Genomic DNA, 16,325 nt, shown 5'->3' with positions numbered 1-16,325 from the left:
AACAGTTTTAGAGGCTTCTCTTTTACTATTGCGGTTTATTGGAAAAAAGCTTTTTGGGCCTCATGGGATTTTTTGTTGCACTACCGCGACTGGCCACTGGGAAATATCGCCGTGCCTGCTGAGTGCGAGACTGGGGGGCTGGACCCAACGCAGACCGAGAGGGCTGTGATTGGTTTGCTTGGTAGCAACTCATTTCCAGTTCCGGTTCGTGAAGCAGTCATACACTTTCAGCGCTCTTTTCTTCGTGTGTGTGTGATTTTTTTTTTTTGGGTTGTTTTGGTTTTTTGCACAATAGTTGTCCTTATCTCTTTGATTCACTGTGACCAGAAAAACCAGAAGCTAAACAAAGTATCAATAGTGCTCTGGGGGGTACTGCACCGCGGAGAAATGGCGTGACGGAGAAGTCCGAAGGGTTCACGACGGCGTCACGGTGACGGCGTCGGCTCTGCGTTGGTTTAACACAGAACCTTAAATCAGGCTTTACCTGTCAAATCTGGCAGATGAGTCACGCCTCCTGTCATTGACGTGTCACATACACCATGTTGTGACTCCTATGAAGGCGAAAGGAATAGCCGAAACATCAGGTATTTAAAAAAACTACTAATTTCAGGTCCGACAAAAAGAATGAGCAAATTAAATTGTAAAACCATGGACAAAATTAACTTTATAAAATCAATATTGACACCTGATATGACAGTTTTCAACTCACAATTGGCCTTAATCTCTCAATGTTCCCAAATAACTTGGTTTTAAAGAGGATACATTTTTAAACACACATCACATTTGAGATAAACAGAAGAAGGACATTTGCAATGACTGACACATGCAATTAGTACCCGATTTGAATGTTGTCAGACCATTGAATGGTCGTTATTATCTTTTGTTGGCCCCTTTCCTATGGATTATAAGGGGCGGCTTAACATAATAGCAGGTTAGAAGGTGTTGTCATTCATTATTAAGGTTCTCATTGTCTGACAACATTCGAATCAGGTGCAATTAGAAGCTTTTCAAGAATTGTCATGATTGAGTTCTCTTGTATCAAATTTGACCTTGCAGTTAAACATTTAGAGCAGCTTCAATAACATCAGTGTGACTTCCGCGTCCCTACGGGGCTCTTATTTATTGTCTAATTTCTTGTTATTGATTTGACATTAGTAAAATGTCAAGATTTTCAAAGCCAGTCTTGGTGATGGGCACAAAGGGACTTTTATGGTTTAGATTCCCCCAAATGCATCTTTTTTCCACATGTATCTCATTCCCGCCCTTCTTCTGTGTGGCTATTTATGACATAATTTCAGGATTTTTACTCTAGTAAATAATTACACACTTAGTTAAGGATTTTTAGGACTTAAAAAGCAGTTTGTTACCTGATCTTGGTTTTGCGACAACTGCCCATATGATCCACATCAGTCTAGCTTCACGCAGGGCCACTCAACTGAAACTGCTCTTCTGTCAGTTACTGAGTCACTACGGGCTGCCAGATCTGCTGGTCTGTCCTCAGTCCTCATACTGCTGGACCTGTCAGCTCCTTCGACACAGTCAACCACCACATCCTCCTTTCCACACTCTCAAAGTTTGGCATTTCAAGATCTGTCTTCTTGTGGTTCATGTCTTACCTCGCAGGAAGATCCTTCAGAGTATCATAGCAAGGACAAGTGTCCAGATCGCATGAGCTGGCAACAGGGGTGCCACAGAATCGGTGCTTGGCCCTCTTCTCTTTTCACTATACACCACTTCACTAGGTGAAATCATCAGCTCTCACGGCTTCTCCTACCACTGCTATGCTGATGACACCCAGCTCTTCCTTTCATCCCCAACTGGGGACACTGCCGTCTCAATATCGGCCTGTCTTTCTGATATCTCTGCTTGGATGAAGGACCGTCACCTTCAGCTAAATCTGTCTAAGACTGAGCTTATTGTCTGTCCAGCCAGTGATTCCTCACCTCCTCAAATAAACGTGTAGCTGAACTTCACCACACTTTCGCCCACGTCTTCTGCTAGGAATCTTGGTGTCATATTATACAGCCAGCTGACCTTTTAAGGACCATGATGCTTCAGTTTCTCGGTCTTTCCAGTTTGCTCTTTACAACATCAGGAAGATCAGACCCTACCTGAGAGAACATACGACACAGCTCTTGGTTCAGGCTCTGGTCATGTCACGCATTGACTACTGTAATTCCTTGTTGGTTGTTGGTCTTCCTGCTGCTCAGTTAAACCTCTGGAGATGATCCAGAATGCAGCAGCACGTCTGGTCTTCAACCAACCCAAGAGAGCTGCGCTGCTAATCTCTGCATTGGCTTCCAGTTGCAGCATGCATCAAGTTCAAAGCTGTGCTTTTGGCAACCAAAATGTCTCCCGCCTACCTTCACTCCTTTATCCAGCTACACTCAGTACTCGAGTTGTAAAAAAAAATCAGGGGGGTTGGTGGATTTTATCATATGGGGACAGATAATTTGTGCTGATTACAAATAATATAATATATTACAAATAATAGCAGTGACCAAAACAGCTGCAGAAATACTGCAGGAATGACATAGCAGCAGTTAAATGCAGCCTTCTGTAAGCTTTAAATATCCACTGGGCTTACATCAAATACATCAAAACACAACAATAAAAACAGTTTTCTGAACTTATCAATATGACTCTGTCCTTCACAGGATAAGTAAAATGGATCACTGCAAAAACTCAAAATCTTAACAAGAACATTTGTCTTATTTCTAGTTAAAATGTCTAACTTTAGTAAAAAAATCTCATTACACTTAAAACAAGACTCATCACTGGAAAATACAACAATTTTTACCTGTTTCAAGTAGACTTTATCTTGAAATAAGTAGAAAAATCTGCCAGTGGAACAAGATTTTTTTTGCTTGTAATGATAAGATAAATCTTGTCCCACTGGCAGATTTTTCTACTTATTTCAAGTGAAAATCTACTTGAAACAGGTGAAAATTGTCAAATAAGTTATTTTTCTGGGGTTATTTTTCTGGTGATGTTTCTAAATGTTGAAATAGCAGTAAAACCACATTCATTGATGAAATGACATAAGGGATGGAAAGGGGGATGGCAGTTTTACAGGGGGGATGATTTGGACCGTTTTTATTTCAGGGGGGATGCCGTCCCCCCTCATCCCCCCTCAACTCGAGTACTGGCTACACTACCTCACGACAGCTCCACTCAGCCAGTGAAAGATGCCTGGTGCCTTCAGCACAACATGGTGTTTTAAGAGCAAGCTAAAGATTCAGTATCTTCTGTATCTAGTAAATTTCTTTGCTTATCAGATTGAGTTAGGAGATTTGTCCAGCTCTTTGCATGACTCAGCACTGAGTAAGCTGCATGCACTTATGACAAGATGATATTATTGTGGTGAGTTTAAGACGTAGTTTTGCTGAATAAAGGAACTGTTGTGTTGTGTGAGGAAAAAAAACCCCTCTAGCACTGGCATGGCAGCACGTGTGTCCAACAGGACTCTCAGCAGTCTGACCAGCACTGATCCAGCTGTACCCTACTATGCGATTTCTTGCTTGTGTTCTCTCAGATGTAAGTCGCTTTGGATAAAAGCGTCTGCTTAATGACAGTAGTAGTAGTAGTAAAAAGGATCCAAGCAATTTAGAAGGGCACAGCTGCTATACTAACTTTTGACATCTGGTGACCGGCCCCAATTATATTTTATGCTTTCCTATTTTCTCCCAACAACCATAAACTCATTGAAGCAGCTTAATGTCTTCCTCTCTTACACAGAGAAAGCAATACAAACATGTCCAACATGCATTTAATCCCGCTGACTTTCCTATTTTGTATCTTTTTATGTTGCATTCCAAAGATTGAGATAGAACCTATTACCTATTATTAAAGATGCACTTGAACACACACACATGCGCACGCACGCACGCACGCACGCACGCACGCACGCACGCACGCACGCACGCACGCACGCACGCACGCACACACACACACACACACACACACACACACACACACACACACACACACACACACACACACACACACACACACAACACACACACACACACACACACACACACACACACACACACACACACACACACACACACACACACGCGCACACACGCGCGCACACACCAGGAGCTTATTGTGGTGATGTAAATTTTAGTACTTGCTGGAGAAAGTAGTTGTGTTTGGAGAAGCAGAGCACCATAGTTCCTTCCTGAAATAATACCCGTGACAATTTATTGCTACATGGTCATTTGCTCTGTGTGTGTGTGTGTGTGTGTGTGTGTGTGTGTGTGTGTGTGTGTGTGTGTGTGTGTGTGTGTGTGTGTGTGTGTGATTAAATATAAGAATAAAACGGTGTAAAAAAATACACCAAATAAACTGTGGCACATGGGATCAGGCAGATCAATAGTGACGCACTGTCAGGGATTCAAAATATCACGCAGAAGGGCAAACAGCAACGCAGTAGGATTTCACAATGGATGATGGATGGTCTAATACAGATGAGTCCAAGTTTGAGAGGGCCGGATGTGAGAAGATGGGATACCACGCTGTGTTTGATCAGCAGTGAAATAAGATTTCATTAATATGGTTATTAAAGATGGTTATTATTAGTATTATTATTATTATTATTAGTATTATTATTATGTATAGTATATTATATTATTATTAGTATAGGTATCTGATAGGTGAATGGATGAATGAATGGGATGCCTGGGTCTGGGGCCCTCCGTTGTCGGGCCTGCACGGGTGTCGCCTTGTTGTGGGGGTTCCCTCTCTCCGGGTCTTTGGGTTTAGGTAGCGGTAGCGATAGCTTAGCTCAGACTGCGATCAGATCTCAAGATTTAGGTCGATTGCTGTTATTGTTTTGGTTGGCTCCATGCCGGTTTCGTGCTTTGTTTGTGGTTTTTTGTTGCAGATTTCCAGTGCTTGACGTGTGTCTCCGTGTGTTCCTGCTTCCTGGATTGGCAGTGGAGGTCGTCACCCAACCCCCCCCAAAAAAAAACAAAAAAGAAAAAGAAAAAAAAAAAAAAAAAAAAAAAACACTGGGTTTGTATGTGTATATTTATGTATGTGTACGCATATGTGTGCATATATATATGTATATATATTATATATAGTAATAATGCACACATATACACTTTTGGTTTCTACCGTCATGGTATCAATCAATAATATGTGTGCAGACAAGGTAAAAAAAATAAATAAATAAATAAAAAATAAATAAATGAAGATAAAAAAATCAATCAAAAATATGTTCATTATACACAAGACAGAAACAATGTTTACGAAGATATTGCATACGTATTTGACACTGTGACTACTGAAAGTTCAGAGTGACAGTCTGGGGGAAGAAACTGTCTCTGTGGCAGTGGTTCTGGTGGCAGAGCTCTGTACTGCGTTACAGGAGACGTTGGTGTGCAGGGTGTGAGAGGTCTGCAGAGATGCTCCCTACCTGTTTCTGTTTGAAGTCCTAGTTTGGTCACTGATCCAAATCAGACAGCGATGAAGGTGCACAGGACAGACTGGATGATGCCAGAGTATAAGTTGACCAGCAGGTCTCGGGGCAGGTGGGGCTGTCTGAGCTGTCCCAGCAAGCACAACCTCAGCCGCACGTTTTTGTGTTGTCCATATGGCTGGTCCACCATAGATCCCAGAAACCACTGTCACATGAAATGGTGACTCTGAACAATGACATTCTTACTTCGAGTTATATCCGGTGTTGGGACCAACGCGTTATTTAGTAACGCTGTTTTAGCTTTGGCGGTAACTAATACTCCTTCTCCCTCTTCCTCTCCTCTCCCTCTGCTCTTCAGGGTTTTATACAAGCTAATGGACGTTAACATTAGAGCTAGCCTGTTAGGTTAAGTTACAAGGTTGGTAAACGTTGTAACTGTTTCTTACCTTGCTCTACGCTGACTTTATTAATTCCAGCTTCACCGTCACCACCTTTTTAAAAGATTTGTGTAGCGAATCTCTGAGGCCTATATTTTCTTCTTCTCTTTTTCTCTTTTCTCTTCTTTTCTGAGCACCGGACTTGTGCTGACCGGACATTTTGACCATTCTAATGGTTGAATTAAATGATAACGTCAAATTTTGATCAGCGACCAAACCATTTTTGTGTTGGGGGTTCTTGACCACAAGGACAATTAGGAAGAAAACAAATAACAAGCTTTTATGTAACTCAAATACTACATATTTTTTCCACAAATAGGCATATTTTGAAACATTTTGAAAAATGATTCCATAATTTAATGAGACTAAAAATATTTTTTTTTCAGTTCTGGGCCCCCCCCCCCCCCCCTACCCTGGGACCGGGACAACAGACCCGTTTGTGCCCCCCTATCGGCGGGCGTGGCCAAGAGAGCGAGGCGAGTTTCGCAATGTGGAGATATTTTCATTACAGTAATCCCTGGTTTTTCGCGGGGGTTACGTTCCAAAAAGAACCCGTGATAAGTGAAATCCGCGAAGTAGCAACCTTTTATTTTATACAAGGCTTCAAATTGTGGATATCAGCACCGTCTTGCACGTATTTCCCTGCTCTTCTGAGCCGCTGCATCCTGACTCACTCTGCAGCGCCTTTTCTCCTAAAGCCTGCGGTGCAGTAGTGTTTTTTCGAGAGAAGAACATAGTTATGGTCGTTGTTGTCGCTATTTTTTCTTCTGGGCAAAAAGATTCTTATAAAGCCACATGCCACCATTGATTGTATTTCAGGACTGTAATGACCGATTCATCAAAGCGTCCCGTTCTTGCCCTGCTGAGAGCTTAAATATAAAAATCAACACCTGCTCCGTGGCGCAGTGGGTTTAGACAGTGGCTCTAAGGATACAGACCTCCTGGGGCCGCAGGTTTGAATCCCATCTGCGCGCTGTGACTCTGTAAAAAAATATGTAATCTTTTGGATCAATAATTGAGTCTGACAGTTTTTATTTTACCAGTTAACAAATAAATTATATACAATATATACAATAATATAATACATTTTTTAATTAATTATTAATTATATATCAGACTCACCCTCCAGAAATTCATTAATAATTTTATAATTTATATTAATATTAATAATACATTTCATGTCTATCATAATAAATTCACCTATAGGACAAACCAGTGCTTATAGCCATTTTTTAACATTAACATCAAATATTTGAAGGGATGGCATTTAAGATTTAAGGGTGGGGAGCTAAACCGTGCAGTATCTTATAAAGTAAACAAACTTTGGCATAAACAAAACAAAAAAGTCCGAAGCTCAAAAAGTTGTATTTTTCTACAAACTGCAATAGTGATATGAGTTCGGCTTTTTGTCCAGCGGTTTAAAAGCTGAGCAAAGTGAGGAAAACCAGGTTGCCAGATCGGGTGCCCGTTTTTCACGTATAGCTGGTCTATTAGCATATGTAGCAGTGCGGCCGTTGATCAAGTAATGCGTGAAAACCGCGGACATTAGGGACCTGGGGCCCGTTTCACAAAGCAGGTTTAGTGAAAACTCTGAGTCTGTTAACCCTGAAATGAGGGAAACTCTGAGTTTTCCGTTTCACAAAGGGAGGTAACTCAAACCAGAGAAAGAGAGGTAACTCTAGCCTGTTTCACAAAGAGAGGTAACTTAAGCTCTCGGTCAGTTACCGTAGTAACAGACTCTCTGAATCTAACCTGGTCGGGACCAGGTTTATTTCAGCGAACCTGGAGTTTCTCTCCGTCTCCTCCCTCAGTGGCGTCAATTCAGCCAATGGGTCTTTACGCGATACACATCCGTTTTCTGCACCACGGACAGCAAGCGGCAGAGTTAGAGAGCAGAAAAGGCGTATCTGACAAACGCAACGTATTTTATTCACTATGTCAGTGCAACACAGGGACATCCCAGTTTAACTTCAAACAGTTAAAGTCCAAATGCAAAAAGGAGAGGGAGAGTAAAAAAAAGTCAAATATTTCCCTTAAACAGATGTATAAGAGGATTTATATCTTACTTTGAGATGAACTTGCATAATTAATCCATCAGTGGCTAACAGCATCGTTAATATATTCTGGACCCATCACTTGCCTTCTTTCTTTTTTTTTATTGCGTGGTTGTCTGCTTCATTTTAATTTTTGTAAGTTAGTAACACTGCAGAGCGCACTTTTTTTTTAACTTTATTTAAAACTTTATTTAAAAGTTCCAAATACAGTCAGAACATTGACCGTGGACAGTCAGGCATCAAGGAATTAAATAAACAAATACAGTATGAGACATAAAGTGGATGAAGTGCATAAGTCATTACATAAGTAACATAAATATAATAAAATAAATCAATTTAAATAAAAAGAAAGAAAATGGCAGGACATATATTATATCTGCAGAGCGCACTAAAAACGAGATTGATAGCGACCACTGTCGTCAGGGACGCTGGGACATTTCAAGATATGAGGGGGGGGTACAAGTGTTGGGATAGATAATACCTACTGAAATCCATCATGTTGTTCTGATATGCATTTGTAGTTATTTTATATGTATGAAGTAATAGAATACATCAATACAAATAGATACAGAGTAATTCCATAAATGTATTTAAAAAGCCGAGGTGTGGCAGCTGCCGTACCCAATTGACGGCCCTGATCTAATTGACAATAAAATTTCATTTTTTTTTTTCAAAATATGCTCTCACACTCGCCATATGCACGTATTAACGCTTCTAACTCCAGTGGCGTGAAGTATGTGGATCTTCAGATGCAAACTAACGTTTCCTCAAAGGGATTTTGTAAATTGAAAAGATAAATAAAGTTAAAAAGAAAAAAAAGAAAATGTATGTCGCTCTTTTGTGTCGCCGGTTGCCATGGTGAATCCTTGTATCAGCGCTCTACTGATGCTGGCTTTTTATTTCCCTCACGCTCGCGCTTAACTCCCGGTGAAACTACTTAGAGTTGAGTAAATTACCTCAAATCCGCTGTTCTGGAACCGAAAACTCAGAGTTTCCGATCTCAGAGTAGATCAACTAAGAGTTCAGGATTAAACTCAGTGTTTGTTGAACCTGCTTTGTGAAACGGACCCCTGGCAACCACTCATATTGAGTTTTCATCTCAGAATTCCGAGAACAGTCTCTCAACACTAAGAAGTCATGGGAAGGCTGATGATGACTCAAAGTAGTTTATTGGGGTTTGGAAAAATGTCAGATGCACAAAGGTCTAATATTTCCATGATACTTGGAAATTCCAGCCTGCTGGCTACTGTTAACCGTTCCTGCTCGGCTCCCCGACCGTGGTTAGGAAGCACAGGGGAGATTTGTTTTCCTCCAGGGCCGAAGTTCATAATGGGACTTCGGGGTTAACTCCCTCCACTTTACCAGCAGTTTAGGAATAAAACACGGGAACTCCACTTGGTCTTGAATGCTGCAGGTTTTATTCATAAGGCCAACAACCTTTACACTGCACTTCCCCGGCTTAACTAACACTTTTCTGCTTGCTGCTTTCCCAGTCACTCGATAGCCACGCGTTCATTATCTGCTCTCTCTCTCTCTCTCTCGCTCTCCCACACACGCACACGCTGCACCGTCCCATAAAGGAGCATGAGGGTCCTTTTAAGAAATGAGACTCATTAGCGCCACCCTTCGCCACAACGGCCGTCAGGGGTTCTGCAGCCAACAGCGAAGCCGGCACGGGAGAACGGGGAGAACGTGCATGCAGCGTCATGTGACGTCACATCCGCAGGACAGCGCGGGAAATTCGGACACACAATTGCAGCACATTTTGCAGCACCCAGCCTGTTCAAGGCAACGGAGAGATACGCTAGAGGGCTCCTTCTTTTTGGTTTGGAACATTTCATCCGACATTATTACTAGAAAACTTAAAACGTATACGAATTTTTTTCATAAACCCTGCCTCAATCCTGCCTCATGCTTCTTTAAAGGAGCCACGCCACTCTTATAACACTACCTTCCGACGCAGTTGCTGAATGAATGTCGTGAATTCAGCATCCTCAACCGAGATGTGATAGTGATCACATGAGGTCTGCAGGGATTCTTTCTCCCCAAATGTCTTGGTGCGGGAGAGAAAAAATTTTCAATTCACCGCGGCATGCGGCCTCTGGTGCAGCCGAGCTCGGCTGCAGAGCGGTCCGTTGTTGCTCCGCGGCAGCACGTACACATATATACAATGGGAAAGCCGGCGGAGGTCTGCGCTTTGCAGATCAGCAAAACAGAATGGGCTTTCTGTATGAACGACCGCAAAGTCCTGAGGTGCCTGCGCAAAGTCGACAAACTAATAATACCAATACCATCTATATAACTTAAAGACAAGTATCTCCCAATGTTTCAAACCAAAAGCAAATAACTGTATTAAACTGGACAGGAACATGTTTGCCTCCATGAAATCCAGCTCTCAAGTGAATGACAGCTTCTTGCAAGTTGTGAGGTATCTGGTTAATTCAGAAAAACAGAACAGAATTATTTTTTTTCATTAAAACTTTTCTCGGAATTCTGAGATAATTTACTCCTTAATTCAGAAAAGGCGAGCAGATTTTTTTTTCTCTATTCCGTACCCTACGCCGTAGGCTCTGCGTTGGTTTGACGCGGAACCATAAATCAGCCCTGAGCACCTCTGAGGGGAGGAGGGGGAGCGGGGCTCCGCTCCCGTCTTCGCATCGCTTTCGCACAGACAGTCTTGAGGATTTGCAATCACAGGCTGAGCCTACCGTTAGTTTTTAAACTGTAAAGTGGGGGGGACAAATACATGATTTTGAAAAGTGGGGGGGGACATGTCCCCCCTGTCCCCAGTGGTAATTGCGTCGTGGCACTAACGGGCAGCAGCGGCCACTCACTCGCTTTATTTTATTGTATACTATTTATATACTTATTCTAACTTTTACTATGACCACCAAATAATGTGGTTTTCCTGTCCTCCACATCATCTACAACATATAGATCTAAGTCTCTGTGAAAGTCAGTGTCACGGTGGCTGGACACCCTCTCATTCATTCTGACGCCAAACAGGCTGCAGGGAGCCACTGCGCATGCTCAGTAGGCTCATCCATATGCATTTATTGGTAAAAAGTGGGCGTGTAGAGGGCGGGATATGAGGCGGATTCAGCTGAGCAACCTTCCAGCTGGACTGTGATTTATAAAGTGAACATTGCGTGCAGATTTGCGTGCACATGGTTTTATTGATCCGGATTTTTTTTTTACGCCCGGCATTTTCGGCTTTTGGGTGTACGTGCACTTTTAGTATGAATCCTACGCAGTCCATTTTAAATGAGGCCCCAGCACAGCAAACTGCAAGAAAAATGGACAACAATGATTTACCAACACCAGCTAGAGGTTTACTAAACACTAACGATAGGCTTTACTAAACAGAAAGGTTTTAAGTTTAGTTTTAAGGTGGAGGTGGTGTTAGCCTCCTTAACCCAGATTGGAAGTTGGTTCCATAGTAATGGTGCCTGAAAGCAGAACACCCGCCCTCCAAATCTACATTTGGATACTCTAGGAACTACGAGTAAAGCTGCACTCCGAGATTGGAGAGCTCTGCCAGGAACATAAGGCACGATCAGGTCTTGCAAATATCGTGGAGCTAAGCATTTTGGGGCTTTTTTACGCAAGTAATACAATTTTGAATTGGATTCTCAGTTTTACGGGTAGCCAATGGAGCGATGCTAACACTGGAGAGACGTGGTCTCTCCTGCTGGTTCCTGTCAACACTTGCGCTGCTTTATTTTGGATCAGCTGGAGCCTGTTCAGCAAATTACTTGGACATCCTGCTAACAACACATTACAGTAATCTAGTCTAGAAGATACAAACGAAAGAATTCGTTTTTCCCCAGCACAGCATGTTCCTAATCTTTGTGATATTACGGAGATGGAAAAATGTTGTTTTACAATCCTGATATATGGTTTAAATGACAAATCCTGATCGAAAACAACACCAAGGTTTCTCACAGTTGCACTGGAAGCCATCGCAACACCATCTAGTCCCTTCCTAAGATGCTCTGGACCAAGAATGATAACCTCTGTTTTATCTGAATTTAGAAGCAAAAAATTTGCATCCAGTCCTTGATGTCCCTAAGACACGCCTGAAGTTTAGCTAAGGGTTCTATTTCATCAGGCGTCATAGACAAATCCTTCATATGTTTGTGGATATTAATGTGAGAATATGGGACAGCTCAGAAAAAGCCAGACTGCGATGGAGAGAGAGTGTCTGCAGCGGTGTGTACACGCGTGTTTGTCTGATCGTATCAATGAAAGCGTGTAAAGGTTAGAATCACTGAAAGCGGGAAGAAAGAGTGGCAGGAAACATTTAAGCAGCACTGATAAAACCCACAGTGCCGGCCTTGTCACTGCACATCAGTCAGGAGGAGAAGAAAAAACCAGACACAGAGACACACACACACACACACACACACACATGCACGCACGCACACACACACACACACACACACACACCAACACACTTATCATTTCTTTACTTTAAGACATGTGCTGCACAAGGTCAACAGGTTGGTGTTATTATTAACAGTTTTAACGGTTTGCTGGGCGTGTGCTAATGCACGCTTAGGCTTGATTTTAAAGCCCATCTCCTGTCAAGCTGTTTGGGAGCCTTTCTGTGTTTATTTAAGCCTGCGATTCTTTTATCTGCATCTCCGCTCTGTCAAGACAGTTTCACCATCAGACTGATAACGGGGCATATCAGCATCAGGGATAACATATCCCTCTAATGTACACTGCTGTGAGCCTGCGCGCATGCACACATGTCCCTCACTTTATCTCTTAGTGTGCCATTTATTTAGTCATTTATAAGTGTGTGTGTGTGTGTGTGTGTGTGTGTGTGTGTGTGTGAGTGTGAGTGTGAGTGTGTGTGTGTGTGTGTGTGTGTGTGTGTGTGTCACGTTATGTTGACTCTTTTTCTTTCTCTGAACACATCTAGATACTGCAGTGATGGAAGCATATCAAATCTAACCAATGTGCTGAAAACACAGCTTTACTCTCATTAAATCTGCCGAAATATGATTTGAAATGAGAATCACATTTCTTACGTATTTTTTTTATTATTATTTACACCAGTTGTCTGCCTATATATTAGGGGTGTAATAATATATTGTGCCACGAAATTTTGCGATACAAAAACGTCACAATACGTGTCGTGGAGGTGACAAACTGTAGCTCGATATTGGGTTATTAATATTAATATATTGTGTTTACTAGTAACATCCTATGTGTGCAGTGGGATCACATGACGACCTCGACCCGCTGACTAAAATCTGACTACGCTCAGAAGAAACTAGTACCATTTTGCGGTTCAAGGGACTCTTGGGGGGTTTTGAGCTCCGAACTTTTACTTATAAGGTGAGCATGAATCAATCTTTTTTATGATGTAAAGATTGTGTCGTCCCTAAATGTGGGAGCGGGATGAAAGGATACCGGGGTTCACCTTACGGCCTCAGGCTGGAGCAGGTGAAGCTCTTAGCCCTGGCAGAAGATAAATAACAGTCATGGTGCATTTTGAGTTTGGAACTTTTCATAGTTTATTTATTGTTGTTAAATTTCTGGAAAAGAAAAAAGTCAAGTCACACATGAGAGAAACTATTCAGTTTGTGGCAAAATATTTTTACTTGTACTGAAGATGCATAATGCATAGCTTGTTAGGTATCGGTTTTGTGTTTGGAACCCCAGAATGCAGAGTCAGAAACAAAGTTGGTTTTATTGGTAAAATACAGTGTTTCCAAAAACGGAGAAGGTGGTGGAGGACAGGGCTGAGCACAGGTAGACGCTGAAGCACAAGATGAGCGATCAGGCACGGCAGAGAAGCACCCCGGTATCTGCACAAAATCCCAGGAATGGTTAAGAGCGATGACTAAACACAAAAGCCACTGGAAACTGAAGCCACTATAATACCGGTTGCGACGGAATAATCTTGCACAGGCGTGATGTCTTGGCCAGGCTTTATAGAGTGTCTTGGATGAGAACCAGGTGTGCCTCATTGAGCATGTCAGCCTGTCCACGCCCTCCGCTGCACATGCTGCCAGGGAGAGAGAAAGGGGTGGGGGGGAAAAAGAAAAACAGAACCTTCCAAACTCAAACCAAAGACCAACACAATGTAGGCATGACATAGCTGACATTTATTTTCAGTTCAGTTTGTGGAAAATGGTTGGCCTGTCACAGCTCAAAAAGAAGGGGACTCTCCCTGACAGGTTTGAGGCGAGAAACGTGGAACGTGGGGTGGACCCTCATGGAACGAGGGAGGCGGAGTCGGACAGCTGCTGGGTTGATGACACTGGATATAGGGAAGGGACCCACAAAGCGGGGCACTCGCTTTTTGGATTCCACCCTTAATGGCAGGTCCCAGGTGGAAAGCCAGACCAGGGGCGTACTGGGGAGCCGGGACGCGACGCCGGTTAGCATCCTTACGGTACCGGTCAGAGGTGCGAAGCAGTGTGGAGCGGGCGTGCAGCCAGGTGTGCCGACACCTGCGAATGAAGGCCTGGACAGATGGGACCGTGACTTCTCCCTCCTGAGCCGGGAAAAGCGGAGGCTGATATCCCCGGGAACACTGGAAGGGTGAGAGTCCAGTAGTTGCGCTGGGAAGGGTATTGTGGGCGTATTCCACCCACAACAGCTGCTTGGACCAGGATGAGGGGTTGCGGGGCGTGAGGCAATGCAGGGCCATCTCCATCTCCTGATTCACCCTCTCCGTTTGGCCATTGGACTGATGAGAGGTTGACGGAGGCACCCAAGAGCCTGCAAAACTCACACCAAAAACAAGAGGTAAATTGAGGCCCCCGGTCAGAGACAATGGGCCTGGGGAGGCCGTGAAGACGGAAAACATGATGTAGCATCAGTTCAGCAGTTTGTTTGGCAGATGGTAGCTTGGGTAAAGGAATGAAGTGAGCAGTCTTGGAGAAACGGTCAACCACAGTGAGTATGACAGTGTTACCATCTGAGGGAGGAAGTCCGGTGACAAAGTCCAGGGAGATGTGGGACCAAGGCCGATGAGGAACTGGTAGAGGAAGTAAGAGACCGGCAGGAGCCTGGCGAAGACCCTTATTCTGGGAGCAAACCTGAAAGGCAGCGACAAACTGTCTGGTATCCTTCTCCATGGAAGCCCACCAGAACCGTTGCTTCAGGAGTGCCAGGGTGCGGGCGATACCGGGGTGACAGGCCAGGGGTGAAGAATGGCCCCACTGAAGAACCTCAGAGCGAAAGTTGTCTGGAACAAAGAGAATGTTATTGGGGCAATTACTGGGGGCAGGAAACTGAGAGCTTGCCTGTTTGACCATGTCCTCCACAGGCCAAGTAATGGCACCAACCACGCAGGCAGATGGAAGGATCCCCTAAGGTGCGACCTGGGGCTCCATGACCTGGAACTTGCGGGACAGGGTATCTGCCTTTGTGTTCTTGGACCCTGGGCTTTAGGAGAGGGTGAAGTTGAACCGATTGAAAAACAAAGCACACCTGGCCTGGCGGGAGTTCAGTCTTTTGGCAGAACGGATGTACTCCAAGTTCTTGTGGTCGGCACATACGACAAACGGCAGCTCTGCCCCCTCCAGCCAATGCCGCCACTCCTCCAAAGCCAGCTTGACGGCTAACAACTCACGGTTGCCGATGTCGTAATTCCTCTCTGTGGAAGACAACTTGCGAGAGAAAAAGGCACAAGGGTGAAGTTTCTGATCCCCAGCAGACCACTGAGAGAGGACAGCCCCCACACCAGACTCAGATGCATCCACTTCTACAAGAAACTGAAGTGACTGAAGTTATACTCGTCACAAATTGAACCATCTGATCAATCCATTAATGAGTTTCTTGGAGAAATTAACCTGCCAAAGTTACATCAGGAACAGGTTACGAATTTAGACTCACCGCTCTCAATAGGAGAACTTCATGAAGCTCTTCAACATATGCCCAATAATAAAGCTCCGGGCCCAGATGGTTTCCCAGCTGAATTTTATAAGGAATTCTGGAGCATATTAGCACCAACATTTTATAAAATGATTCTAAATATTAGGGAGAATAAAAGCTTACCCTTAAATATGAACTCTGCTAATATTAGTCTTTTATTAAAACCGGACAAAGATCCCTTGCTCCCATCGAGCTACCGCCCAATTTCATTGATAAATGTAGACCTTAAAATAATTAACAAGGCCCTTACTGAACGTCTGAAAAGAATTACCCCTTCTATTATAGATCCAGATCAAACAGGCTTCATTAAAGGTAGACATTCGTCTCCTAATATTCGCAGATTATTAAATATTATAGACTATTCGAGTATCAATAAACAGGAAACTACTATTATATCCTTAGACGCGGAAAAAGCATTTGATAAGGTAAATTGAAAGTTTCTATTGGCAACTTTACATAAATTTGGATTTGGCGAATCTTTCATTGACTGGATAAAAATATTAT

The sequence above is a fragment of the Cololabis saira genome, chromosome 21 (assembly GCF_033807715.1).
Source record: "Cololabis saira isolate AMF1-May2022 chromosome 21, fColSai1.1, whole genome shotgun sequence".
NCBI classification, from domain to species: Eukaryota; Metazoa; Chordata; class Actinopteri; order Beloniformes; family Belonidae; genus Cololabis; species Cololabis saira.
The sequence above is the reverse complement of the archived record's forward strand: the minus strand, read 5'-3'. Positions refer to the sequence as shown.